Source organism: Anabrus simplex, chromosome 5 (genome assembly GCF_040414725.1).
Source record: "Anabrus simplex isolate iqAnaSimp1 chromosome 5, ASM4041472v1, whole genome shotgun sequence".
In the NCBI taxonomy this organism is placed as follows: domain Eukaryota; kingdom Metazoa; phylum Arthropoda; class Insecta; order Orthoptera; family Tettigoniidae; genus Anabrus; species Anabrus simplex.
In genome coordinates, this window is record NC_090269.1 from 281,976,924 (window position 1) to 282,003,583 (window position 26,660).

At 42.2% G+C, this 26,660-nt stretch overlaps 1 protein-coding gene across 1 annotated transcript in view; it reads left to right on the forward strand.

Moving 5' to 3' along the window:
- Positions 1-26,660, forward strand: part of Fhos (Formin homology 2 domain containing) — a 1,020,872-nt gene that overhangs the window by 599,430 nt on the left and 394,782 nt on the right. The gene's annotated exons all lie outside the window — the stretch shown is intronic.

Consider the following 26,660-nt stretch of genomic DNA (forward strand, 5'->3'; position numbering starts at 1 on the left):
TTTCTGTTGTACCTGAATGAACTCTAGGGTCATAGACCTCTCCAAAAGTAACAGTCGCGTTTCTAAATGATTTGGTTTCCTGACTGGCATATGGCCCTGAGGTTCACTCAGCCTACACCAAAAATGAGTACCAGGTTAATTCCTGGGGGCAAAGGCCGCCGGGCGTAGAGCTAACAACTCTACCCCATCACGTGCCGCGGTTACAAATAGTGGAAGCCTTTACCTTCCACCACTCCAAGTGTCTTTATGGCCTGTACGGAGATGACTTTGCTTTGCTTTCCTGACTGAGAACTTAACCCATGTCCTTCCGGACAAAATGAGAGTGCGTAACCAAGGGTGGTTAGGCATTACCCCCTTTTTTACTAATGTATGGTTCTGTCCCTAAGAAACTGGAACAGTGAATTTACTCTGTCCTTTTCTTTTAAAATAATAAATAAGTGTAAATATACAGTATTCTTCTTCTTCTTCAATGCCATTTTCCTAAACAATGTGGGGTCGGCACAAATATGTATTAAGCTCAATTTTACGACCAGTTGCATTCCTTGGCACCAACGGTATGCTGGAGGAATGTACTCACAATGCAGACCACCAAAAAACTCTATCGTTAAAACTGCATGATCCGTTCACATCAAACATAGTGCCGTTACAATCCTGGTTCCAATGGTAATAAACAAAACATGGCTTTGCCAAGTGCTTTCACTACAGCTGCTCAGGGCAGAGAATGTGTCGTACGTTGTTACAGCTGTAGTCTATTTCTTCTAAGCCATTGTTTTTCATTTCCGTCTGTAAACCTAGCAGAGCACATGTACTCACATCCATCTCGTTTGCGACCGAGGAGACTGTAGTAAAAACACGTACTAACAACACTGGAATCACCTCGTCAGACAGTACAGTCAGGGAAATTATTCCCATCTTTATTATTGCGTCTTCTCGTACTATTCCCGAAGGCATTCAAACAGTTCTTACCAACAGGAAATAGTTCAACCAGTTGAAAAGAGAATTCTGACAGCTACGCGACTCAAACTGTGCAGCCATTCGCTCAGTTTGAATTATTTTAATACAGTTTTAATCATTACTTTGAATGTTCATTTACACAATGTTTACCACTTACTTCAAAACTGCATTGAACAATGGTCGATTCTGTGCGAAGTAAGAGAGGCATGATTTACAACATGGTTTGATTTACGAGAGTTCAGCTCTGCAGGCTCATTTTTTTGCGACGCTCCCGTAGACACCTCAGTCGTTCTGCGGATGTATTTTTGGTCTTATTGAGACTAGTGTCCTATACATCCGTTCTATGTACGCTTTTATCCGAATTAGTCGTATATTTGGGCATTGTTGCGAAGTAGCCTATACTAAAATTCTTCAGTTTTCAGTCACCAAACCTTCATTATTTACCGGGCGAGTTGGCCGTGTGGCTAGAGGAGCGCAGCTGAGAGTTTGCATCCGAGAGATAGTGGGTTCGAACCCCACTGTCGGCAGCCCTGAAGATGGTTTTCCGTGGTTTCCGATTTTCACACCAGGAAAATGCTGGGCCTCGACCTTAATTAAGGCCACGGCTGCTTCCTTCCCACTCCTAGCCATTTCCTATCCCATAGTCGCCATAAGACCTATCTGTGTCGGTGCGACGTAAAGCAATTTGTAAAAAAAAAAAAAAAAAAAAAAACCTTCAGTATTTGATTTATTTACGATCATATTTTAATAGTTCTGCTAGTTTGTGATAGACCTCGTCAATGCAAATCAAATGACAGCTCACTCACCTCTTCACGATATACCGCGCGGTAAGCGATTTCCGGATGCTGAAAATATACCTTGATTGGGCGCCACTTCATGCGCGTTAGGTCGTCTACCGAGATCACGTTTTGTGCATTAGGTAAGGCAAGGGTTATTCTGCCCGAAGGCAGGTCCGAACCTCCGCAGAGGTGTTCCTGAGTCGGAGTTTACGTGCGGTAGGGTGGCCAGTTCCTTTCCGCTCCTCCATTCCCTTACCCCCCTCCAACAGCGCGTGGCAACCCATCCAACTCCTGACCACGTCCAATGTTGCTTAACTTCGGAGATCTCACGGGATACGGTGTTTCAACACGGCTACGGCCGTTGGCCTTTGTGCATTCGTCCTTATTAAAATAATATGCAAACCATCCTCGTAAATGTACTAACATTTTGAGCTACAATGTTTTGAAGTGTTTCATCGATTTTTCACTTACAAGGTGAGGTCGCTATGTAGTTTTCTAGAAAACTGTTCAAATTTTGAGAATTTGCCCTTATTCAAAAAATATTTTAGCCCTATTCGAGCGTTTTTGCCAATGGGCCTCATTTTTTTTAAATTATCGTTCAAAATCTATCCTCAAACTTTTGTACTGTTGTTCCCGAATATATTTCTGATTTGTCTTCGTGGCACAGTCGCTAGCGCACTGACGTTGGGAACTGAAATGCCCGATTTCGAATGAGACCTAGGGAAATGAGGAGTGAGATAGTTTCCTGTTGCTTTCCTCTCTGAGCCAGAAGGTGCTGTTACGTATCAGCCCAATGAAATGCACACTTGAAACAACGCTCGAAACTGGTTTTTTTCTTTCTTCTAATTTCATGACATTTCTGGACCTACTGACGTTCCTGGTAGTGATTCAAGCATAATGCTTTATCTAGAGACATTTTGTATCTCAAACTATGTTAAGGGGTATAATAATAATAATAATAATAATAATAATAATAATAATAATAATAATAATATCTTACGGAATCAAGAATGATGTTACATACTACGCTGAGAGATTCCTTTGCACTAGCCTGCAATAATTTTTCAGAAATTATATCCTAACCCTCTATTTGAATCTGTTATTCGATAAACAAAATGAATAGTGTTACATTGTCATGGAAACAAATAAACTCAAGGCCAGCTTTATTTAACTTGGTGTAATTATCCAGTACTTGACCAGATGGCTCATGTCAACAATAGCAATATAACTGTAGCAGAAATTAAACTAGTTAATAGCCCAGTAAATTGTACTCGCTATTGTTTTCATGTCGTGAGATCTCCAAAAGGAGTGCCTCCTACATATTTTATATTCCTCATTAACTTGTTTGACAATGGTACCGTAAAGAGGCGGGTGCAGCTGTAGTCATTTCTATCAATGTAAAGAATACTATCATTTGCTCTGCATGATTGCTTGCTCTACTCTAGAGAATAATTAGAAACAAAACAAGAACTTCGTGAATACATGTTTCGTATCGAGAGAGCTATCGTTCCAATCTTTTCGTGTCTCTTTTTTGAGATTTCTAATATTGAAGGGTCATGCCGTCTCAGTGGCATCTACATAGTATCGAGCGCACAGTCGTATAAGAATAGGAATCTGTTTACATTTGAATGCAAACCTATAGTTTGTGGCAAATGAAATGCATTTTAGCATCGAGAGGCTACTAAGAATTGTCCAACCAAGAGGCTACTACATTGTCGCGTTATCCAACCAGTGCACTGCTCTCTGGGGAAAATTTCACCTCGTTAAACACTACTTGTGCCAGCCCAAAATATGTTTACTTCCTAAAAACGACCACAAAGGAAACAGCTTCCCATGCGATACAGACTGTAGTGTTTGCAAGCAAGCTCATAGTTTTACGTGATTCTTAATATAGTGATAATCATCATCACCAACATCATCATCAGTATTGGTTACCTCCGCGCGAAGCGCATAGGGCAGCAAGCTTCCGCCAGCGAGTCCTGTTCGAAGCGGTGTTCTCGATATCGTTCCATCTGATGTTTACTTTTCGCAGGTCTTCTGTGAACGTTTGACGCCATGTTTTGTGTGGTCTGCCCGGATTCCGCCTTCCTCCTGGTGGTTCCCATCGCATCGGCTGTCTAGTAAGCGAAGAGTGAGGCCTGCTATACACATTCTACGTTCCACCACAATATCCTGCAATTTCTTGCAGCCACTTTGTCGCAACGTTTCCTCATTGGTGACTCCGTCACGCCAAGCGATGCCTATACTTTTTTGTAGACAATGTTGATGGAAAACGTTGAGTTTCCGTGTTGTCTGTGCCGTAATTTTCAATGATCACTGCGATAGATCGCTGTTAGCATGACAAGTGTTTGCCGACCGTTGCAGCGGACCAAATGGGTTGCAACCACAGAAAGACGGCTGAAACTTTGCCACTTCTTTAGCAGACATCTACATCTACACTGCCATCTCGCGGTAAGATGCTACCGACGTTAGTGAATTGCGAATGGTGATCATAGCCAAGGGTTACCCAGTTTTGCGTGGAATCTGAACCACAGGGACGCTTTTCTCCACTTCATGAATTGGTCGGAATTCTAACCAATTGGTGAGAGGCCAGTGTCTACTTCCACTCGGCTATTACGCACAAACATTGACGTCAATAGTACGAGCGTAGCACTGGAACGCTTTCCAACGTCCATCCGCCACTTCTCCCCAAACAACTAGCCCTGAACAGGGAAGAGCAAAAGTGCAGAGAAAACTCGCAGATGTCCATGGATCAGAACTGCACTGCACAGAGCTCTCGAAATGTTTTTTGATAAAACAATTTCGGTAATGATCCTTCCGCAGGTTCACCCACGGAAACCTTGTTACGGCTTTTACTTCCTCTAAATAATCAAGTTTGGTCATCTTTCCAGACACATCGAAAACTGCGCTAAGCAGATCCCGCGCACCGGTCCGAAGACCTCACCAAATCATTCAACCTCTCTCATGGAAGCTGAGTAAGAGGCTTCCTCATAGTCAGTTGAATGTGGAAGCAGGAACATGAAGAACTCTCACCAATTAGAGCTTAACTCGGATCCTTCTAAGCAATTTTCTGGTTTAAATAACCAAGTAATATATGGTCGTCATTGAATAGACCAAGAACCAAGCACAGTTGGAACGGAGGGAGCTTAATACTCGAGTAGCGATAATGTCACCGGCTTCTCAACAAGGTGTCCGAGTTGTGAATCTCGAATAGTCCCAATTGAATTTTTGAAATGGGAAGTGAAGATTCCCGTGGCTAGGACCACTACAAAAATCGGCGGTAAATAATAGATTCCAGTTCTAGCTGCGTAAATGAAGAAAATTCGAAGGCCCATGTTGTGATTGTGGCGATACACCTCCGTCCTTCACCTCCCTAGAAAAAGATTCAGGGGAAACATTCAAGAATGATTTGCGGTCATTTAAAGAAGTAGTCATTTAGCTGAAAAACTTCTCAGAGTTGACATTTCAGGTCACCTATCACATCTGCAGTATGCCTCATTACGAAGAGTTAATTTGTATAGTTAGAATTTTTTGTAAAATATAGTCACTTGACTTGTGGTAATAACTGGAAGCATTTGGGAAGAAATAGGTATCATATCTATTTTTTTTCCCTCGTGCTGCAATATTTTTGCCTGTTTCTGGTGCATGGACTAAAGCAAAATTTAACTTTCACTGTTATTTCAGCCTCGTTCTTGGTTGTGTTAGCATGGAAGCTATGTTTGAGAATTTAGAAATTCCTCTTCTTAGAAGAAAAAAAACCTTCCTGTCTTGTTCTAGCCTACTAGCTTTATTAAAGTTTCGGCCTCGCGGTGTAGGGTAGCATGCGTGTCTCTAACCCGGAGGCCGCGGATTCTATTCCCGGCCAGGTCAGGAACTTTTACCTGGATATGAGGGCTGGTTCGAGGTTCACTCAGCCTACGTGATTACAGTTCAGGCGCTCTCTGTTGGTGAGAGCCAAAAATAATGGACGAAAATATTGCTGTGCCAACCACATGACATCTGGTAATCTGCAAGCCTTCGGGCTGAGCACTGGTCGTTTGGTAGACCGTGGCCCTTAGGGGCTGTTGCGTCATGGGAGTCATTCTAAAAGCAGAGAAATACAGACTTCTATTGGGAAAGTGTAGATAAATTTCCGTTCATTATCTGATGATGATGCTTGTTGTTTAAAGGGGCCTAACATCGAAGGTCATCGGCCCCCGTTCATTATCTAGCCAAGAAATATCTATGATAATGTGCTCCTCGTTACGATCACTCGTGTTCGCTGGTCACTTTATATGACAGGTGTACTTAAAGTCCATTACATGCTATATCTTTCTTCCTTCGCGTATGTTGGAAGTATTTCATGCCCTCTCGACGAATTCTATATTGTTCTTCGTCAAGGAGAAATCCAGTCCCAATTTTGGCATATAGGCACGTTGGAATTTCAGCCCGTAATAAAATCAGAAAAATAAACATATACGGCGAGAAAGCATGTAAGATGTAACGTGCCCTGTAATACCCCTCAGTTCTTTTCACCGTATGTTTAGCTGCCTCTGTGGATCAGCGGTAGAGTGTCGGCCTCCGGATCCCAAGATAGCGGGTTCAAACCCGGCAGAGGTAGTCGGATTTTTGAAGGGCGGAAAAAAGTCCATTCGACACTCCATGTCGTACGATGTCGGCATGTAAAAGATCTCTGGTGACACATTTGGTGTTTACCCGACAAAATTAATTAAATCTCAGCCATAGACGCCCAAGAGAGTTTCGGTTTACTCGGTCTGCCATCTAGTGGGGGGCTAGAGTAAAACGGAACGTCGAAATTGACGAGCAGACAGCCAGATGGCGTCAAATTGAAATGTCTGCACACGGTAGCTGAGGCCATACGATTATTATTATTATTTACCGTATGTTTGCAGTGTATCAGTTATCAGAAGAGTTTTATTCGAACTCTAAAACTAGAATCTGGTTGCTGATGGAGATGTTCACCCTCATTATGTTTACGTTTCACATGTTGTAGTAATTAGAAAGAGAGGCTTCTCAGGAATGTGATAACCTGCACTTAGCGGAGTGCATAGTCCGATATGATCACAATGTTTGTTTTGTGTCTTCCAGAGGTTATTGCGCTTCGCAATTGGGTCGTTCCTCCTTTCTTCTTATCGCAATTAGGCGCGCTTCTAAGCTGATGTGACTCACATGTTGGCTTTCTTCAGTAGTTACCTTTAAAATACTGAACATAGTCCAACATAAACATTGGAAGAACGTTGGAATTCTGCTGTCGGATATCTTCTATTTTACCGGGCGAGTTTGGCCGTGCGGTTAGGGGCGCACGGCTGTGAGCTTGCATCCAGGAGATAGTGGGTTCATATCCCACTGTCGGTAGCCCCGAAAATGGTTTTCCGAGGCTTCCCATTTGCCACCAGGCAAATGCTGGGGCTGTATCTTAATTAAGGCCACGGCCGCTTCCTTCCAACTCCTAGGCCTTTCCTGTCCCATCGTCCCCATATCTGTGTCGGTGCGACGTAAAGCTACTAGCAAAAATAATCTTCTATTTTAGCTCCATGATAGTGCGGAATGGTACCAATTTTAGGCATGAGTGGCTCAGATAGCATTCTGAGACCATGCCAGTGGGTTCGATCCCGGTATTTGAAGATGCTCAAATGCGTTAGTGTCTTGTAAGTTGGTTTACTATCAGTTAAAAGAACGTTTGCGAGACAAAATTTCAGGCGCGTCTGTCTGAGAAAAACGTAAGCGTTGGGCGCAAATACAATGAAATGAAATGGCGTATGGCATTTAGTGCCGGGAAATCTTAGGACGGGTTCGGCTCGCCAGGTGTAGGTCTTTTGATTTGACTCCTGTAGGCGACCTGCGCGTCGTCATGAGGATGAAATGATGGTGAAGACAACACACATACGCATCCCCCTTGCCAGGGAAATTAACCAGTGATGGTTAAAATTCCCGACCATGCCGGGAATCGAACCCGGGACCCCTGTGACCAAAAGCTAGCACGCTAACCATTTAGTCATGGAGCCGGACGCAAATGCAATGGCATGTAGCTACCGATTGCAGGTCATGATTTCTTGCTCTGTAATGGTAAAACTAATTAGTTATAAATATACATACGATATGATGGTGGTAATATTGACTATGAGGTCTAGATAATCTATTTCCAACGTTAGTGCCATGACTTCGAATCTTGGCAGTTTTGAGTAGAAATTTCAAGAGAATCGAGTAGAGTACCAGTCTCTAACATCAAACAAGTCTATGATAAGAGTTTTGTTCCTCCGCTGTCTAATAATAATAATAATAATAATAATAATAATAATAATAATACAGCTGAAACAGTGATGATCGACGGTCATTCTAAAATTAAGAACATAGAAAAACAGGAACGAAAAATTCTTCCGAAGTTTTATGGGGCAGTCAAGACAAACGGCATCTGGATGAAGAGACCGCAGACCTCTATGAAGTATTTAATGGAATCAGAAAACGCCGAGCAAAGTTTTACACACACATTTACAGTATGGACAACTCCAGAACGGAAAAGAAACTACTCAACATAGTAACGAAGAGTAAGTGCGATACGGAATGGCTAAAAGAGGTTCAGAGGGACCTACAACAGATCGACATAGCGAATCTCCAGGACCGTACCGAGTGCCGAAATAAACACACAAATGCAAAATTTTAGTCAAGAATATCACGGCAACCTGGGAAAAGGTGGACGGAGGAGCGGAAGAGGAAGCATTCAGAGAGGATGACTAGATTTTGGGAATAAAAAAAGGAAAAACGCCCGAAGATGACATTATGCATTCAAGTTCAGTCGTTCTCCACAAAGAGAATAATCGTGTAAATGAATTAATAATGTTGTTGGCTTTACGTCCCACTAAATACTTTTTCGGTTAACGGAGCCACCGAGGTGCCAGAATTTTTTTCCCCGGGAGTTCTTTTACCTGCCAGTAAATCTACCGAAACGAGGCTGACGTATTTGAGCACCTTCAAATACCACCGGACTGAGCCAGGATCGAACCTGCCAAGTTGGGTTCAGAAGGCCAGCGCCTCAGCCGTCCGATTCACTCAGCCCGGCAATTAGCCTTACGTCACACCGGCACTGGAGGTCTTATGGCGACGATGGGATAGGAAAGGGCTAAGAGTAGGAAGAATGCGGCTGTGCCCTTCATTAAGGTACAGCCCCAGCGTTTTCCTGGCGTGAAAATGGGAAACCACGGAAAACCACCTTCAGGGCTGCCAACAGTGGGGTTCAAACGCAGTACAGTATCTCCCGATTGAAAGCTCACAACTGCGCGCCCCTAACCGCATGACCAACTCACTCGGTAATAATAATAATAATAATAATAATAATAATAATAATAATAATAATAATAATAATAATAATAATAATAATGTTTGTCCAGCCCTTGTCCCGTTTCTCTACGGGGTTGGGTATGAGGCGAGGTGAATCTGTCGTGATAGGTTTTAATGACCGGATGCCCTTCCTGACTTCAACCTCATCAGAGGAGTTAATGAGGTGAAATGAATGACGTGATATATGATAGTAGGGAGAGGGCGAAATCCGGTGCCGGCACATAGCCTACTCTTGTCGAATAGCACCAATGGGTCTGCTCAAGGCTTAACGTCCCCATCCGACGGACGAATCGCCATCAACAGTGTCATATGCCCTCACTCCATATGAGCACTGCGGAGAGGTTTGGAATTTAATCCAGGCTTTTGGTACGCAATCTAGTGACTGGAAGTTGTATACTGCCACCTCCTCTACCCTGTCGACCAACATTCTTATGGTGAAATTTTTTCGACCAACGGGACTCGAACCGGCTAACTATGGTGTCAGACCGTTTAGACTTCAACGCCTTAACAATCAGGGCCACCAGGCCGGCTAATAATAATAATAATAATAATAATAATAATAATCACCATCCGTTAAAGATAAAGACGTGTTCGGTTCGTCCGGAAGGATATGAGTTCGATTCCCCGTTAGGAAGTCGGAAAATTTAAGAGACGAGATTTTCACATTTGGAGTGCTACATGAACCTGAAGTTCACTCAGCCTGCACCAAAAATGAGTAATTCCTGGAGCAAAAGTGGCTGGGTGTAAAGCTAACCACTCCCTCCCACATACTGACGAGGTTACAGAAAGTGTCCTCCAAGGGCCTTCATGGCCTGTTTGGAGATGGCTTACAGTTTTCTCAAATATTAAGTATTTGATGTTTGTTTCCCCGCATACTAGTACAACTCACCGAGACAAATCAAACGACAGGCTATACTAATCTAATTGTTATCTCATCCTTCCTCTTTACGATGAGATATGGAACATTGTTGTCGCACGTGTTGACTAGTAATTACTTCGATTTCAAAACTTTTCATGTTTTTATAACTCTCACCAGCCCAACTACGGTTCCGAAACTAAGGGCCGGTTCAACCATCTGCTGGTAAACTAGATGGCAGCTACGCCGGAGGTAAACTACACGGGAGTGTAAATCAGCTGGTACTTTGGTTGTATGCAACCACCTCCACGTAAGCGCTAGGTAGCTACCCGGAAGAACTAGAAACCGATATGCGGGGTTGGCTAGACTGATTTTCAGCAACTTCTCGCTGTCGACCGAGGTGCTATCTGTCGTTAGACGTATGAAACTCATTTCGATTGTCTTATGTTGCTACATTTGCATCTGCTGATTATCACCAACAAGTCTATTTTTTTTTAAATAATAAGGGGAGTCTCTAGACTTACTGTATTTGTGTCAAGGGTTACTCTACGAGGTTCAAAATCAATATCTAAATGGGCTTTAAATGTCAAGATTTTAATGTTTTTTTTTTACGCCAGTCCTGTAAGGCAGCGTTTCGGAATGTATTCTCGTAGCAGAGTGGACAAGGCGCCCGCTCCGAAATACAAGGTACGCCGATTTACTTTGTCTTCTTTAAAATTTAAATTCAATTTTATTTTTGTTCTCCGCCGCCGTTCTTAACTCTCATTTACGTGCTTCGGTATTTTGACCTATATACACACATCTTCCTTATGGACTTCTTGCCTTAGAGCCTTCTATCTGCAGACTTCTGTGAATAGATTAAGTATCTACTCGATCCTTCACGAGCTACTTTACATAATATTGTGATTAAACATTTCAGTGAAGTACCGTATATTTTCAAGAAAAAACGCATAATTGGTGTCTGAAAACTGGCAAATAAAAACTGAAAAATTAAAGGTCATTTGAGATGAATTCCATTTAGGTGTTGATTTTGTGAACTTTCTTCGCAAAAGCTTGACATATAATATATGCTCCCGGCGTTTTAGATGCGAGAGGCTGGTGTGACCGTTGCAACTCAAGGGAAGCATTCATATTCAAAATCTTGCTGTTTAATCACGATCACTGTTACGGTATCATACTTTTATGAAGATACTACGCTAATTTAAGCTGTATGTCACCAAAACTACAGCTAATAATGTTCAGCTCACAAAACTTGCCTGGCAGGTAGTCTTGTCGAACCCTCGAAGTGGCCGATAAATTAACGCGCCAGGTAACTACAATTAATGCTGCCGATAGCGCTACCCGGGAGTGGTCAAACGGAAATATAATTTTACGCAGAGGGCGAGTGATGCGCTACTTTACCTGTAGGTGGTAGAACCGGCCATAAGTCAAAAAATCCATTATTTTGAAGACTTGGCACTATACTTCTTAATCCGAGTTTGACAACCTTGGTACTGTGTTGCCAAAATCACAGTACTAAAGAGAAAAGTATATCATCACCCCTAACGGTAAAGACCATAAGAGTGCGTCTCCAAATACCGCGCCACATTCGACCAAGAATCCGGTTCCCAGTTACTGGAAGCGGCATACCTTTGCGCGTCCTGTACCGATCATTGGGGTTTTGATAAGGTATACTATACAATCACCACCCGCCCACTTACCTGTGGTTTAGAAAGCCCATCTTACAGCCTATGATCTCAAGAGCGCTTTTAGTTGTTGACTTGACCCGCAAGTGTAGTTACGCGACCATTCAAAATACCAATGACGTCATTTCTACCTTATTATGATCCACGTAATCGCGATATCCCTACAGGTTGTACTGTGGTGAACAGATCAGACCCAGAGTCACGGTCAAGGCTATTTCAGATTAGCATGCAGGGTGCTGGAGCCGGACAGCGAGTGCATTGCAATTTCTCTCTGCTTGCTTCTTAACAAGCCAGAAGTTTCTCCACGGCCAATAATCTCTCCTCCTTTACTTTTATCTTGGAGCTTTGAGCTATATGAAGGAATCGCACGTAAGGCCTGCTGCTAAAATAAAAGCAAATGCTCGCATCCCTTGGCTTCTAAAGCAAACCTAAACAAACAAACAAACAAACAAACAAACAAACAAACAAACAAACAAACAAACAAACAAGCAAGCAAGCAAGCAAGCAAGCAAGTTTTCATGTCTGTTAAGTTTTCAGTTCGGATTTTCAAAATAGCACCACCAAAGTTTATGTGGTAATAGGGAAACCACAAAAACAGACGACAGTGCCATAATGAGGCGTACAGGCCATGATGAGGATTTGGGATAGAAAGTGCTGTTGTAGCACGTCAGATCCTATCAACATTGGTCGTGCTCGGAATGTCGTTTCTAAACATCACTCGTATCTCAGCAGCTTCCATAATGTCACAGCTATACATGAGACTGAGACTTCTGTGGAAGCTACATTTTACTCTGGCCTATGCCCATGCCAAAACACAGATGCATCCATCAAGAAATAGCAACAATTCGTGGTACACTTAATATCGCTTCCCTTGCCATACTCTATCGTCTCGGGACGGTGAGTGATTGTGTGTCTGACACAATATTCCGTCTGAGGTAGTCGATTTTCGAAGGATGAGCAACGGTCACGACTCTCCATGTCTGTCCTTTGCACCAGTCGGGAACAGCCATCAGTCCTTAGACTGGTTTGATACAGCACTCCATACCACCCTATATTGTGCTAACCTTTCTATTTCTCCTTAACTACTACATCCTACATCTGCCCTAATCTGCTCTAATCTGCTCGTCATATTCATACCTTGGTCTACCCCTGCCGTTCTTACCGCCTATACTTCCCTCAAAAACGAAAACAAGTCCTGGGTGTCTTAAGATGTGTCCTATCTATCTGTCTATTATTCTCATCATATTTAGCCAAATCGATCTCCGTTCACCAATTCGATTCATTCGTGATTCTATCTACCCATCCCATCTTCATCGATCTTCTGTAACACCACTATTCAAATGGTTCTATTCTCTTTCTTTCTGAGCTAGTTATCGTCCATGTTTCGCTTTCATACAATGTCACGCTCAAGGAGAAGGACTTCATAAACATCTTTCCAATTCCTGTTCGAAGTGAGCAAATTTCATTTCTTAAGAAAGCTGTTCCCTGCTTGTGCTCGTCGGCATTGTTTGTTCTCCATACTTCTTCCATCGTTGATTATTTTACTACCCAAGTATTTACAAAAAAAGTATAAGGAAATATTTCACAGAAGTGCAGTTTCCCCCTTTGACTACGACGTAGTTAATAGTTCTTGTAAATTTGGACAAATGAGTCCGGCTTCATGGCTAAATGGTTAGCGTGCTGGCCTTTGGTCACAGGGGTCCCGGGTTCGATTCACGGCAGGGTCGGGAATTTTAACCTTCTTTGGTTAATTTCGCTGGCACGGGGGCTGGATGTATGTGTCGTCTTCATCAACATTTAATTCTCATTATGTTCTCGGACACTCCCGGCGCTCAAAGCCATACGCCATTTCTCTTCTCTTTTTTTTTTTTTTTTGGATAAATGAAAACCGCATTCTGATATTTTCTACAATCGTCCACTGGGAAAGGGGCACATAAAACGGAAAAGTTGAAGCTATTAATTTTTCAGCAGCTGTTATGTTGCTGCTAAAAATGCCACTCGGCCCCGTGGTGTAGGGGTAGCGTACCTGCCTTTTACCCGGAGGTCCCAGTTTCGATTCCCAGCCAGGTCAGGGATTTTTACCTGGATCTGAGGGCTGGTTCGTGGTCCACTCAGCCTACGTGATTATAATCCAGGGGCTATATGACGGTGAGATGGTGGCCCTGGTCTAGAAAGTTAAGAATAACAGCCGAGAGGGTTCGTCCTGCTCACCACAAGACCCCTCATAATGTGCAGGCCTTCGGGCTGAGCAGCGATCGCTTGGTAGACCATGGTCCTACGAGGCTGTCGCACTATGTGGTTTTGGTTTGGGGTTTTGCTACAAATACTAACTCTGATTCGGGAAACAAAAATAGGAAATTTTGCTACACGATGGTCGCCAACCTTCTGTGAGGAGACGGTAACGGTAAATAATAATAATAATAATAATAATAATAATAATAATAATAATAATAATAATAATAATAATAATAATAATAACAACAGGAAGAAGCAAAATCAACAATTGGGCTGAGTGATTCGGGTGGTAGGGTGCTAGATTTCCGAGCCTATGTTGGCTGATTCGATCCCGACTCATCCCAGTAATGTTTGAAGGTTCTGAAGTACACCAGCCTCATGTCAGTAAATTTACCGGCATAGTTCTCGCAATTTCCTCCTCAACGATGGGCATGTCTTTGGAGTTCACGTGTAGTCTGTCATTTACAAGGCAAGTATTCTATTGGCCAAGTGTCATCTGCTATTGGTTGACAGTGGAGCAGGCCACAGACAGCCGTATATCTGGTTATTGTCGGCGGGGGGTACTGCTTGAGTCGCCGGTCATTCGCGAGGAAATTCCGAGAACAGTACGGATTGTACCCACATCAATACTGCGATACAACATTCTGGTACCATGGCATTTTCCAAAATAGTGAAAGCAGTTTAAAGGAGTTAGAACAATAGTAGTGGTAGTAGTAGTAATCTCCGTCCCCACACAGGCCAGTGAAGGCATCCACTATCGGTAACTTCGGCACTTGGTGGGATAAAGTGGTCAGCTCTATGCTCGACCGCCTTTGCCCCCATGAATTATCCTCACATTTTGGTGAGAACAATGGCAGGAGGGTACTCAGAATGAGGAGATAAAGGCTAATTTAGGAATGAACTGGATGGATGAAGCTGTACGCATAAACCGGCTTCGGTGGTGGGGTCATGTGAGGCGAATGGAGGAGGAAAGGTTACCTAGGAGAATAATGGACGCTGTTATGGAGGGTAAGAGAAGTAGAGGAAGACCAAGACGACGATGGTTAGGCTCAGTTTCTAACGATTTAAAGAGGTATAGAACTAAATGAGTTCACAGCACTAGTTGTAAATAGAGGATTGTGGAGACGTATAGCAAATACACAGAGGCTTGCAGACTGAACGCTGAAAGGCATGACAGTTTTTAATGATTATGTATGTTTTGTTGTAGACTGAGTGAATCTCAGGGCCATATGCACCTCCGGAAGTGGAAATCTCGTTTCTTAAATTTTTCGACTTCCTGATGGGGAATCGAACCCATGTCCTTTCGGAGGGACCTCGGCCAGGCATCCTCTCCGTAGTTGTTGTTGTCGTCTATTGTTATTTTCAACGTCACCCAACCATGGCTATGCGGGACTGGTGGACCTCCCAGGTTCAGTTTAACAATTGACTGGGTATTTGACCTCATGCCATTCCTACTGCCATACTCTGGTAATAATGCCGGGATTCGAATTCGGAACATCTGTATTTAGGAGCCGGCCTTTACCTCAATTCTTCACTGACTGAAAATTTAATCTGAAGAATAAAAATTGAACATTCAATCATCAGTGCATTTCAATTTGGTAAAGGATCTTGCGGACAAAATATCCAGGAATCTCGTACATCCTAAGACAGGGGTTTGTATTTTTAGCAGAGTGAAGAAATATATTGGGAGAGGGTGAACTTAGCATTCCATTACAGATTGTGCCCACGACATCAATACTGTGCAGACCTGTGTGGTTGGCAGTCAGCGTCGGTCGGCCGTGCTAAGCTGCAGATGACACTTAGATAAAGAGTGGACTGGCCGCCAGATCAGCGAGCAAGGACACTCCGTGACCGTCCTTGGAGCACTCTCAGGTTACATCACATTATCACCGCCTTTATTACCATCGCGTTACAGAAACAACACTATAAAGGCTGTCTTATCGTGGACATGCTTTCTACAGCTAGCCTCGTCAAGAATGTGAAGGGGAGAAGAGAGACGGAACGGACCCGACTAGTCTGTGATCTACCATTTCCAGTCCACTTGCAGGATAAGGGATAGAGCTTCATCTTCCACCGAGGGGCAGCAAAGTGCCGGCTGATGACCCTTATCGAAAACTCTTCATTATGGCAAACATACGATTATGGTGCATTTTACTGTAGCCAGAAAACTTGTATTTTAGCTATTATTTCTTCAAATCTTCATTTTAAGACGTAGGTAGGTAGGTAGGTAGGTAGGTAGTCCGAAGCCTCAGTGACCATTCAGGATGATCAGATATCTAACAAGGCTATACAAATATGATATGGCCAACAAACGACTTCGAAACGATCGGAAATTCATTCGAGAGGATAGAGCGGCTTGTGAGTGTTCCAAACCTCCCAAAACACCGATTTCGAGCGTCGTGGGGCGAGTTTCGCGCTACTGAGCCCCAACCGAGCACATTTACTGCCCCATTGGTGCAAACTGACTTACTAACTTGATATGAACTTCATTTAGACAATACCACGACCCTACTCCGCTTGCATAGCAAGGGGAGAGGTAATACTCTCACGTGGCGCGACCCAGGTGGCGGATAGGGGAGTGCTAACCGGCTTGCCGGCGGACTTGAAGGAAATAAAATACCTCTCGCGAACCAAACATACGACTTCCCTGTGGGTGGGGGACGCAGACGAAGAATACACCCACGGTATGCCCTGCATGTCGCAAGAGCCGACTAAAAGGGGCGACAAGGGATGATTGTCTTAGAACCATGAAGCTACTTGTGATTAGTACCACCACGCAGGGAACACCATGGGTCGCTTTTATTTGCGCTTAGTACCACTATGTTAGGTACAAGATAGGTTTGTGATTAGTAGCAACAGAGTGCGTTGCCGTCTTTTGCAGTACCTGTGATTATTACCACCATGGTTCTGCCTTGCCTATGATTAGTACCCACTATATGAGGAACATCACGGGATAGTGCGAGTCCCTGTGGTTTGTACACTTATGTGATGAACACCATAGGATTGCGTTGCCTGTAAATTTCACTGCAATGTGTGAAACACGGTCTGTATTACATGTGCGAATTTCATTACCTGTGAGTAGTACCGTAATGTGTGGAATACCGTGAGTCTACGCTACTTTTGATTAGTACCGCAACATGACAAATACCATGGTTCTACTTTCCTAGGGTTAAGTACCATTAAGAGGGCCGATGACTTGGATTTTGGACCCCTTTCGCTTACAAGCATTATCGATTCAGTATCATGCTATAGAAGCAGTCCCTTGGTCAGTAATACTATTGTTTTACGTCAGTTTCTGTGAATGTGAGGCATTGTGGTTCGGATCCACTGATTGTTTTAAGTTCATATCCATCCGTCCATCCATTCATTCTTCATCCTCACGTTTTGAATTCTGGTCAATGGAGGATTTTGGACTTTTAATTTGTCATTACATTTCGTCTCATTTCGTGCCATGGGGGGCCGATGACCTAGATGTTAGGCCCCTTCAAACAACAAGCATCATCTATTTCGACGTACGTATGACGCGGTACGTATTCTGCTTTAAAACTGTCGTCCGTGACCCCGATATAGCCCTGTTCGATATTCATACACAGATAATGGCGTGTCTTCGCGCTGGGTGAGACTTAATGGCAATTGGAGGGAAGATGTGGTCTATGGACGTGACTTCCTATCGGCTCTTCTTCCTGCATGTCATTTCTATCTTCCATTTCGGTCATATCCAACTGAGTAGACCTGTAGAAGATTTTACTTTTGCATTACTGTGCATTATTTGTTTGTTGGGGTGCAGATTCATTTCTCGACAGATGCATTGTTTACAGAGTACCATGTCTTCTGGTACGGTACATTCGTTACTTTCATTTATATGTCATATTCTCACCCTTCCGCCTGTTGCTATTTCTTGATGGATGCAATGGTAGAATTTTTTTTCAGTTCATTCTTCACACAGGCCGAAACAAAATGTAGCTTCCGCCGAAGTCCCAGCCTCACTTATAGGTGTGAAAGTTGCTGAGGTACAGGGATGCTGAGTAATGACATTCGGAACACGGCTAATGCGTTCGGATGTTTTGAAAAGTGCTACTCGTACGACCAGTCGTGCTGCAATAGCATTTTCTGACCCATTGAGGAAAGCAGTGACTAACTACCTCACTTCTCACCTTACGCCTCATTATAGCGCCGCTTAACCTCATAGTCCTTGTTGGTGCTCTCAGCTTCTCAGATTCAGTCACATCCTTGGCTCTTATAATATGAAAGTGACTAAGATGCGAACAGTGCGAGTGCCATCATTCCACTTGTAGCCGGTCTCAGAGTGTGAAAGTGTCGCTGTTACGATCCGTTGATGTATGTATTTCAGTGTACTTGGAAGAGAGATAGATAATAGTACCTTTTGATTCAGTGAGGAAAGTAGCGGGAAACTTACACCTCATTTCTCTTGTACGCCTATGCTGTATGTGGCAGCTTAGGGTGGATCTATTGAGGATACAATCAGCCTTCCGTGTGAGGGCTCTCTCAGCAGCTTCCATACTGTCACAGCCATAAACGAGACTGAGACTTCTGTGGAAGCTTCATACTTAGGCCTGTGACAAAAGACAGATCCGATGCAAAATTCCAGTTCTAGCCCTTCAGGCAAGCAACTCAATGTTGAAAATATCCTAGGCATATGAGCTACGAACTTTAGGTGAATAAAATATAATAAAGTATGTGAATATATTATTTATTTATTCCTAAAAATTACAGTCCTTTCCTTAATCATCGTTATCTGGTCGATTAGATAAGCAGTTTTCCTTTTTCTGCCACTACGAGCGCTAATGTGAGTCAGTGCATTGTTTCACGTTAAGTCGTTAAACTACATTCGGTATGAACATTTTTCAAAAAATCCAAAAACCCTAAGGGTATTGAACTAAGGAACACATTACACAAAGAATTATGTATATAATTTGGCTAGGATTTGAATAAAAAAGAGAACGAGTAAAGGGGCCACCGATTTTAGGCTGTTTTTCCGGAACTGCATTTAGGCAGGAAATGATTTTTCGATTTTTTTATAGAGCTACCCAAGACTCTCAATTTGTAACCTTTCCGGGCCATTATTTTTCGTTTTTTGTAGTATGGGAACCCCTACATTGCTGCGAAATGTTTTCACCGAGCTCGATAGCTGCAGTCGCTTAAGTGCGGCCACTATCCAGTATTCGGGAGGTAGTGGGTTCTAACCCTACAGTCCTGAAGATGGTTTTCCGTAGTTTCCTATTTTCACACCAGGCAAATGTTGGGGATGTACCTTAATTAAGACCACGTCCACTTCCTTCCCACTCCTAGCCCTTTCCTATCCCATCGTCGCAATAAGACCTGCCTGTGTCGGTGCGACGTAAAACAACTTGTAAAAAATGTTTTGAACATTAAAAAATACTGTATCCGTCAAGAAATAGTAACAATGTATGGTACTGTTAATATCGCTTAGTCTAACCATCGTGGCCTTTGTCTCGCTCTGCTTCTCTTAGGTAGCAAACTCGTGTCCTCGCCCCGAGGTGGTGCAAAATTCTTTTCAGGCACACCCCCGATGGAGGTGAGCTGCATGTACCATTTCAACCACATACCAGCCCTCCTGCCATACTTAAATTTCTGGTAGTACCGGGAATCGAAACCGGGCCCCCGAGGACGGCAGCTAATAACACTAACCGTTACGCTACGGAAGCGGACTTCTCTTGGGTTAAATCTGCGTAAAACGCTAAAAAATAAAGTCGGCAAAAGTCTAACCCTACACGAGTGGCGTATATAACGTTCATGTTTGAGGGAGCTGGGAGAGGAGGAAGGTCAGTCCTTTTAGTCACAATATTTTATCTGACTGAAATACAGTCTTTAAAAAAATTGCATCCTGTATGAACATTAATTTGCAGCGAAATATGAAGGCATTCCATTAACACTTTATGTTGAGCACACATCACTCATACCATGGCAGGGGTGCGTAACTTCATTGTCGGTACAGAAACGAGAAACGACTTCGAGTTTGTTGCCAACAGAACAATTTTAGCACAAAATTCAATTGGTATAAAATGACTTTGAATGTGCTGACAACTAAACAGTGGGAGAAGTGTCGTGCAATTAATTTAGTGAAATTTTGAACGCAGGTTAATAACAGTTTAAGTTGGTAATTTATGTCCGCCTCTGTGGTGTAGTGGTTAGTGTGATTAGCTGCCAACCCTGGAGGCCAGGGCTCGATTCCCGGCTCTGCAATGAAATTTGAACAGTTATACGAGGACTGGATCGGGGTCCACTCAGCCTCGGGAGGTCAGCTGAGTAGAGGGGGTTCGATTCTCACCTCAGCCATCCTTGAAGTGGTTTTCCGTGGTTTCCCACTTCTCCAGGCAAATGCTGGGATGGTACCTAACTTAAAGCCACAGCCCCTTCCTTCCGTATCCCTTCCAATATTTTCATCCCCCACAAGGCTTATCAGCATAGCAGGTGAGACCGCCTGGGCCTCCCAGTTACATCCCCGGCCAAATATCTCATGCTCCAGGACACTTCCATTGAGGCGGTAGTGGTGAGATCCCTCGCTGAGTCCAGGGTAAAAACCAATCCTGGAGGATAAACGGGTTAAATTATTACTTTAATTATTATTGTTGTTGTTACTGTTAGCGTAGACTGACATGTGATTTTTACGTCAACTGAGGGGACAACGGCTAGTTCTTTAACAGAAACATTAACAATTTGATTTCCTCAAGACATTTTCGCTAGTTAGGCTATAAGGCGAACGGGAAATGAACACATTCAAGATAGTGCAAATAAGAGTGCGCAAGCAGGTGTCAGGTTTATGAACCTGGCTAGCCAAGGTCACGAGAGTAGGAAACATCGCGAATTAGTATGCAGTTCACAACTCGGGGCATCGCACACATTAACACAAGTCGTGTAATAAATCTTCATCAGTTTGACTTTTATCATGTTTAAATCAATATCGAAAGTAATCCATTATATGCGCTTCGACTACCAACAACTGAAAAGAGACCAACATTGATTATATAATATGTGTTCATATTATCAGTGCATCTCAGCAAGAGCTCGCCGGATATTGTGGAGCGTTCTGTAAGTGCATGCTGTGCTGTACGGCAACACTTGCACCACTTGTTAAGTACTCGGGTAAATTACTAACACTTGATACAGTAATTATGTTGCTGGGAACTTGATATTCAACACATTAAAGTGCTCTTCTGGAGCACGGTGTTATAACACCAGAATATGCATATAAATGGCATATGAAAAGTTTGTAAATGAGGTTAAAGAACTAATAATGAGGTGTCAAGGTCTAAGGAAAACGAATTATTACTGGCCGTTTTGATGGTGAATTTCTTTCCACCACCGAGACTCGAACCAGCTAACCACAGAAAGGCTTGACTTCTTAATGATCACGACCACCAGGTGGTCAGCTTCTAGTAAGGTTATGGCCAGCGTAGTCTTCTTAGTGTTCAGAAGGCCCCAGGTTCGATTCCCGGCCGGGTCGGAGATTTTAACCTTGCTCGGCGTCTGGGTGTTTGAACTGTTCTCAACATCCCTGCAACTCGCGCACACCACACACAACAATATCCTCCGCTACAATAACACGCAGTTTCCTATATATGGCAGTAGCGTGTTCGAACCCCGCTGTCTGCAGCCCTGGTGGTGGCTTTCCGTGGTTTCCCAATTTCACACGAGGCAAGTGCTTTGGCTGTACCTTAATTAAGGCCATAGCCATTTCCTTCCCACTCCTAGCCCTTTCCTATCCCATCGTCGCTATAAGACCTATCTGTGTCGGTGCGACGTAAAGCAAATTGAAAAAAAAAGAACATATAGGAGATGTCATCCACCCTTATCAGAGGATCTGCCTTGCAAGGGCCGAGCCTGCTATAAATAGTTCTCACGAAATTAAAAAATGAAAAATCAGTGTTTAGACTCTCTCTCAATTTACAGTACAATCTAGCGGTGCATAAAATGCATTGATTTCCCTACTCATGTACTGTATACTCCTCTGAACCACCAGATTGGTCCCCATTCGAGCAAGTTAATACTAGGTCCTTAGGATCAAATTTTCAAATAACTCCACGGAATTTTACTAGTATTTTCTTGCTGTTTACTGCAGGAAACTGGAAGTAGTTTTCACCTCATCTGTTGCCATTATTGGTACAATTTTCGAGCAGTTCACATTCCGCAACATTACCTGTTCTGTTATTTACTAGTACGCAGCTTGGGTCTTACCCTAGTTTACGGAATATTCCATTATTATTATTATTATTATTATTATTATTATTATTATTATTATTATTATTATTATTCCGGGATTTCTGTGGAACAGCAGAGGTGAAAGAAGGTGCTGGGATGAATGGGTCTTACTACAGAATCAAAGTTAATTTAAAATTTCAAATAAAGGTTATATTTTTGAAATTTAACAATCAATGAACGACAAAACCTTAACAACATTTCACTTTGTGAAATAACAATTTGGAAACAAGACTCGAAAGATCCAAGATTCCAGAACTTTAACACACTCGGGCTACACGCCCCTAGTTTTACAAAAGCACAGTTTGTTCAGAGGGGCAGAAAACCCCTACCACATGGAGCACTTGCTCCCAAAAATTGCAATATCAGCCTCCCAAAGGCACTTTTACACACTGGAAAAGAGCTATCACGCTCTCAGTTTTTCACGCCTATTCAAGGCAATATCAGACTTTACAACTGATTGCCATCAAGGCACGCCTTTCAACAATGACACGAGGGTATCTTGTACACACTCTACTGGGCCTTAGCAGGAAAAGAACAGGTTAAGTAAATGGCCCGGAATACCAAAAAGAATGGAGGCGTGCACTTGCACTCTTAAATACACATTTTAAAACCTAAAAGGCACTAGGCCGATGAAACGGGGGCTATTCCCAAACTATGGAGGTGACTCCTACAAGGAAGAAATTTAAAACATTAAGGAAAAGGAGAAAATCAATTACCAAAACGTAGTCACCTCAAACCAAAATGAATGGGAGCTCGAGAGGGTAAATCACTCTCTGTCCCCGAATTACAGTTACAGATTTAAGTAAGATTTTACAAAAACCTGCAGAAAATTACATATTTAGGAAATGAGGTTACATTGTAAAAGGTTTCGGACCTTTCCCGCGGGTTAAACTGCTGAGCTAGCAAGAAATAAAGATGTTAAATGGCCATTACCTTATTGAAGACCTGCTCCCGGATGAAAGAGGCGCTTCCCGCCTTCTGCTTTACGTCCACGCACTTAGTTAGATGTTGATCGAGTGGCCAAGAGACGTGAAAATCCGCAGTTTATAAACCCTCGGGGAAAGTTCGAGACTTTTCATGAATAATAAAGCCACACCCTCTCACTTTTATTGGTTAGTTTAAAGTTACACACCAAAACGAAGAAGAAGCCAGTGATTGGTTAGAAATTAATTACAGAAATTCTGGATTGGCTAAATTCAAAACTGGCGGAAAGAAAGATAAATATTGCCAACCTAAACTGAATGAACGAAATTTAGTAAAGAACGAACTTATGAATACAAAATTTCTTCAAATAAAGTTCCTTCACTTCGCACCAGGGTGCATGATCATAGTTTTCTCGGCAGTGACATCTATGAGAGAATGTCCAAACTTCTTGATAAATAGTAAACAAAAACAAGTCGAAATTTACACAGTGACATCTTCAGAGGTAAAATTTAAGTTGGTCCAGTTTCAAGTTCACTGTTTATCCTGTAGATGAGTACTGTAAGGCGGAAGATTTAAACGTGTGGCGTAGAGGTGTACCACACGGTACAATTATTATTATTATTATTATTATTATTATTATTATTATTATTATTATTATTATTATTATTATTATTATTATTCCTCAGCTTTTTCTTCATCGTGAATGGATTTATAGATCTTAAATTTTGGCTACTATACTTAGCCACAAAATGGTATTGTAATAGCAAAACCAAGTTTGTAGTTGACTTGACTGTTGATATTATGGTCATAGCCACGGGTCCTCTAGTTTTATATGTAATCCGGATCACAAGGACATTACATTAAATTTCAAAATTCCTGCTTTCGTGAAATGACACTCGACTATAATGCCCTCAAAACAACATATTTTTCCTTTGTAAAGAGTCGGTTATCCTTACGATGCAGCTAGTTACCTCATATAACCTCATCACGCCACCACCAGGTGACTTACTGCACCAATGGCTGACCACCACAGTTGCCAAAAGTGTGAACTCTACCATTTTCTAATTCAGTTTTTAATAACTCTGTATACTCTACCCTGAAAAAGATGGCGTCCATACAAAAAGTTATTCTGCATTCGTCATAAAGTATTCGACTAGCACGCGCGCTTGCGTTAATAGAGAAATGGAATCGGTAGAAGACTGCACAGTGAAATTCATTGATAGTAAACTAGCCACCGTCCCTGCTTCTTACGGAATCAGCTTTGAAAATTTGGTGATAGGCGTCATAAAATGGTCTTGTAGAGGAAAGTTGTATTTTCTCCTTATGTATGTTGTCTACGTGGCTCAGTTCAGATTTTCTCCAAGGCCCTTAATGCCGTCTACCTGTTAGCTCGCTTCTTTGTTACCACTCGATATTTAAACCGTTCATGAAAATTATATGCTGTGATAGGCATTTTTCTCTCAATAATAATATTGAATATACCTACAATTTATTTTAATAAGACTTACGTAATGTACATCAACTTACGGTTTGTCATTTTGAGGTTGATTTTTTTATGCAATTTATAACGTAAAAACGCTAACTGAAGGCTAACTTTTACAGATAGGTGTATTTATGTGCAGTCGTGGCCTTTTTTGTAGAGCCTTATGCTCTACAATTCTTTCACACATACTTGTGGTCTCTCTATGACGGTTCAGACACCCTAAGCCAAGAAACTTCTCGGATGGCTGACTTTTTTTTTTTTCATCGACGTCGTTCATTACTGTAAAATGGTGAAAACCATATCAAAATCTGTTCAGTAGTATTGTAGATTAGCCTGCAAAAACCCAAGCATATAATTTTATAATGCGTATGATGCTTGCGATGATGCTTGTTGTTTAAAGGAGCCGAACATCTAGGTCATCGGCCCAAATTTATAACATGTAATGCTAAGGGCGGCTCCTTGCCCCTGCATCAGGTAGCTTTAAAAAAGTCGACACAACGTCTGTGAATAGTACAGCATCTCTGCCGTGTAGAATAGCTAACAAACGTGACAGACTCGCCGTGTTTTGAATATGAAAGCAATCGCTGACATTCTCAATCTAATAGGCCTGGCAAGGATCCATTTCCTCCTGCACATTGATCCTTAACATTCCGCTTGTGTGTTATATTACATAAGAAATGATGAAACAGATAAATTCTTATTACCTGCTTCCAATCCTTTCTTGGAGAAGGAACTGTAATAAACATGTGCTCTTCATATAAGAATTATTTATTTATTTATTTATTTATTTATTTATTTATTTATTTATTTATTTATTTATTTATTTATTTATTTATTTTGCTCAATTAAAGAGCGCGTTTGAACTTGTTAGCTTGGTCTGCCGGTTTCCTCTTCTCCTTCCAAAATCTCGTCCTGACTTCTGTGCTCTGTTTTCCAGTGGACGTTTTAGCTTTTTCATGAATGAGTGATTTGCAACCAGAATTCCTAAGAGTTTACGATTTTTATGGTTTCGACTGTAACGTTTATTTCTTGTAATTCCTGTTTAATTTCTTCCAACTAGTTGATCTTGTCCTTATTATTTAGGTTCGATTTGTCAGTTTTATGATGCTTACTTACTTCACTCCAAGCCAGTGTCATAGACGCTCCCGCGATAGTGATGGATGGTGCGGGATGTATGAATTGCAGGCGCAGGCACTTTTTTCTCCAGACATGGCCGCCAATTATGCGTAGGTGGTATGTAGTCTGTAGCATTGCCAATTGTCTACCATGACCAGCTCAAGTCAAAATGCACCGTGGTTTGAAAACGTGATTAGTAGAACTTCCTATTAAATTCATCCGTTTTCGTTCTTGCAGTAAGTTGTTGAATCGTTTTCAAGGAGGTAACCGAACTCCAGCCTGCCATGGAGGCAACTGCAGCTGTACTGCTCCGCTGCATTCGTCATAAATAGGCCAGATATAATAATAATAATAATAATAATAATAATAATAATAATAATAATAATAATAATAATAATAATAATAATGATGATAATAATAATAAAAAATTTCGTGTTGCTATTTCTAGCCGGGTGCAGCCCTTGTAAGGCAGACCTTCCGACGAGGGTGGGCGCCACCTGCCACGTGTAGGTAACTGCATGTTATTGTGGTGGAGGATAGTGTTGTGTGTGAGTTGCAAGGATGTTGGGGACAGCACAAACACCCAGTACCCGAGCCAAGGGAATTAAACATTTAAGGTTAAAGTTTCCGACCCGGCCGGGAATCGAACCCGGGACCCTCTGGACCGAAGACCAGCACACTAACCATTTAACCATGGAGCCGGACAATAGGTCAGATAATTCGTCTTGGTATGCTTGTTGTCATATTGTTTTTCCTGCACATTTAACAAGAAGTACGTTCACTTCGTAGTCAGAATTCACCCATTCTGAAGTCATCATGCCGTCTGTTTGGTAAAAATCTATTCCTATATTCGCTTTCTTATCCGACAGTTTTTGAAGTAAAGCTTGGTATTGCGTCTAGAAGGCTATGGCATTTTTAATCGCAGTTCTATATAGAACGGTTGTCTTGTGAGCTCATAGATTAGTCTCCAAGGAGCGTTGGGTTTTTTTGTTTTTTTGTTTTCTGCCAGGCAGGGATTTTAGTAAAGATACATGACCTTCACTCTTTCTGGT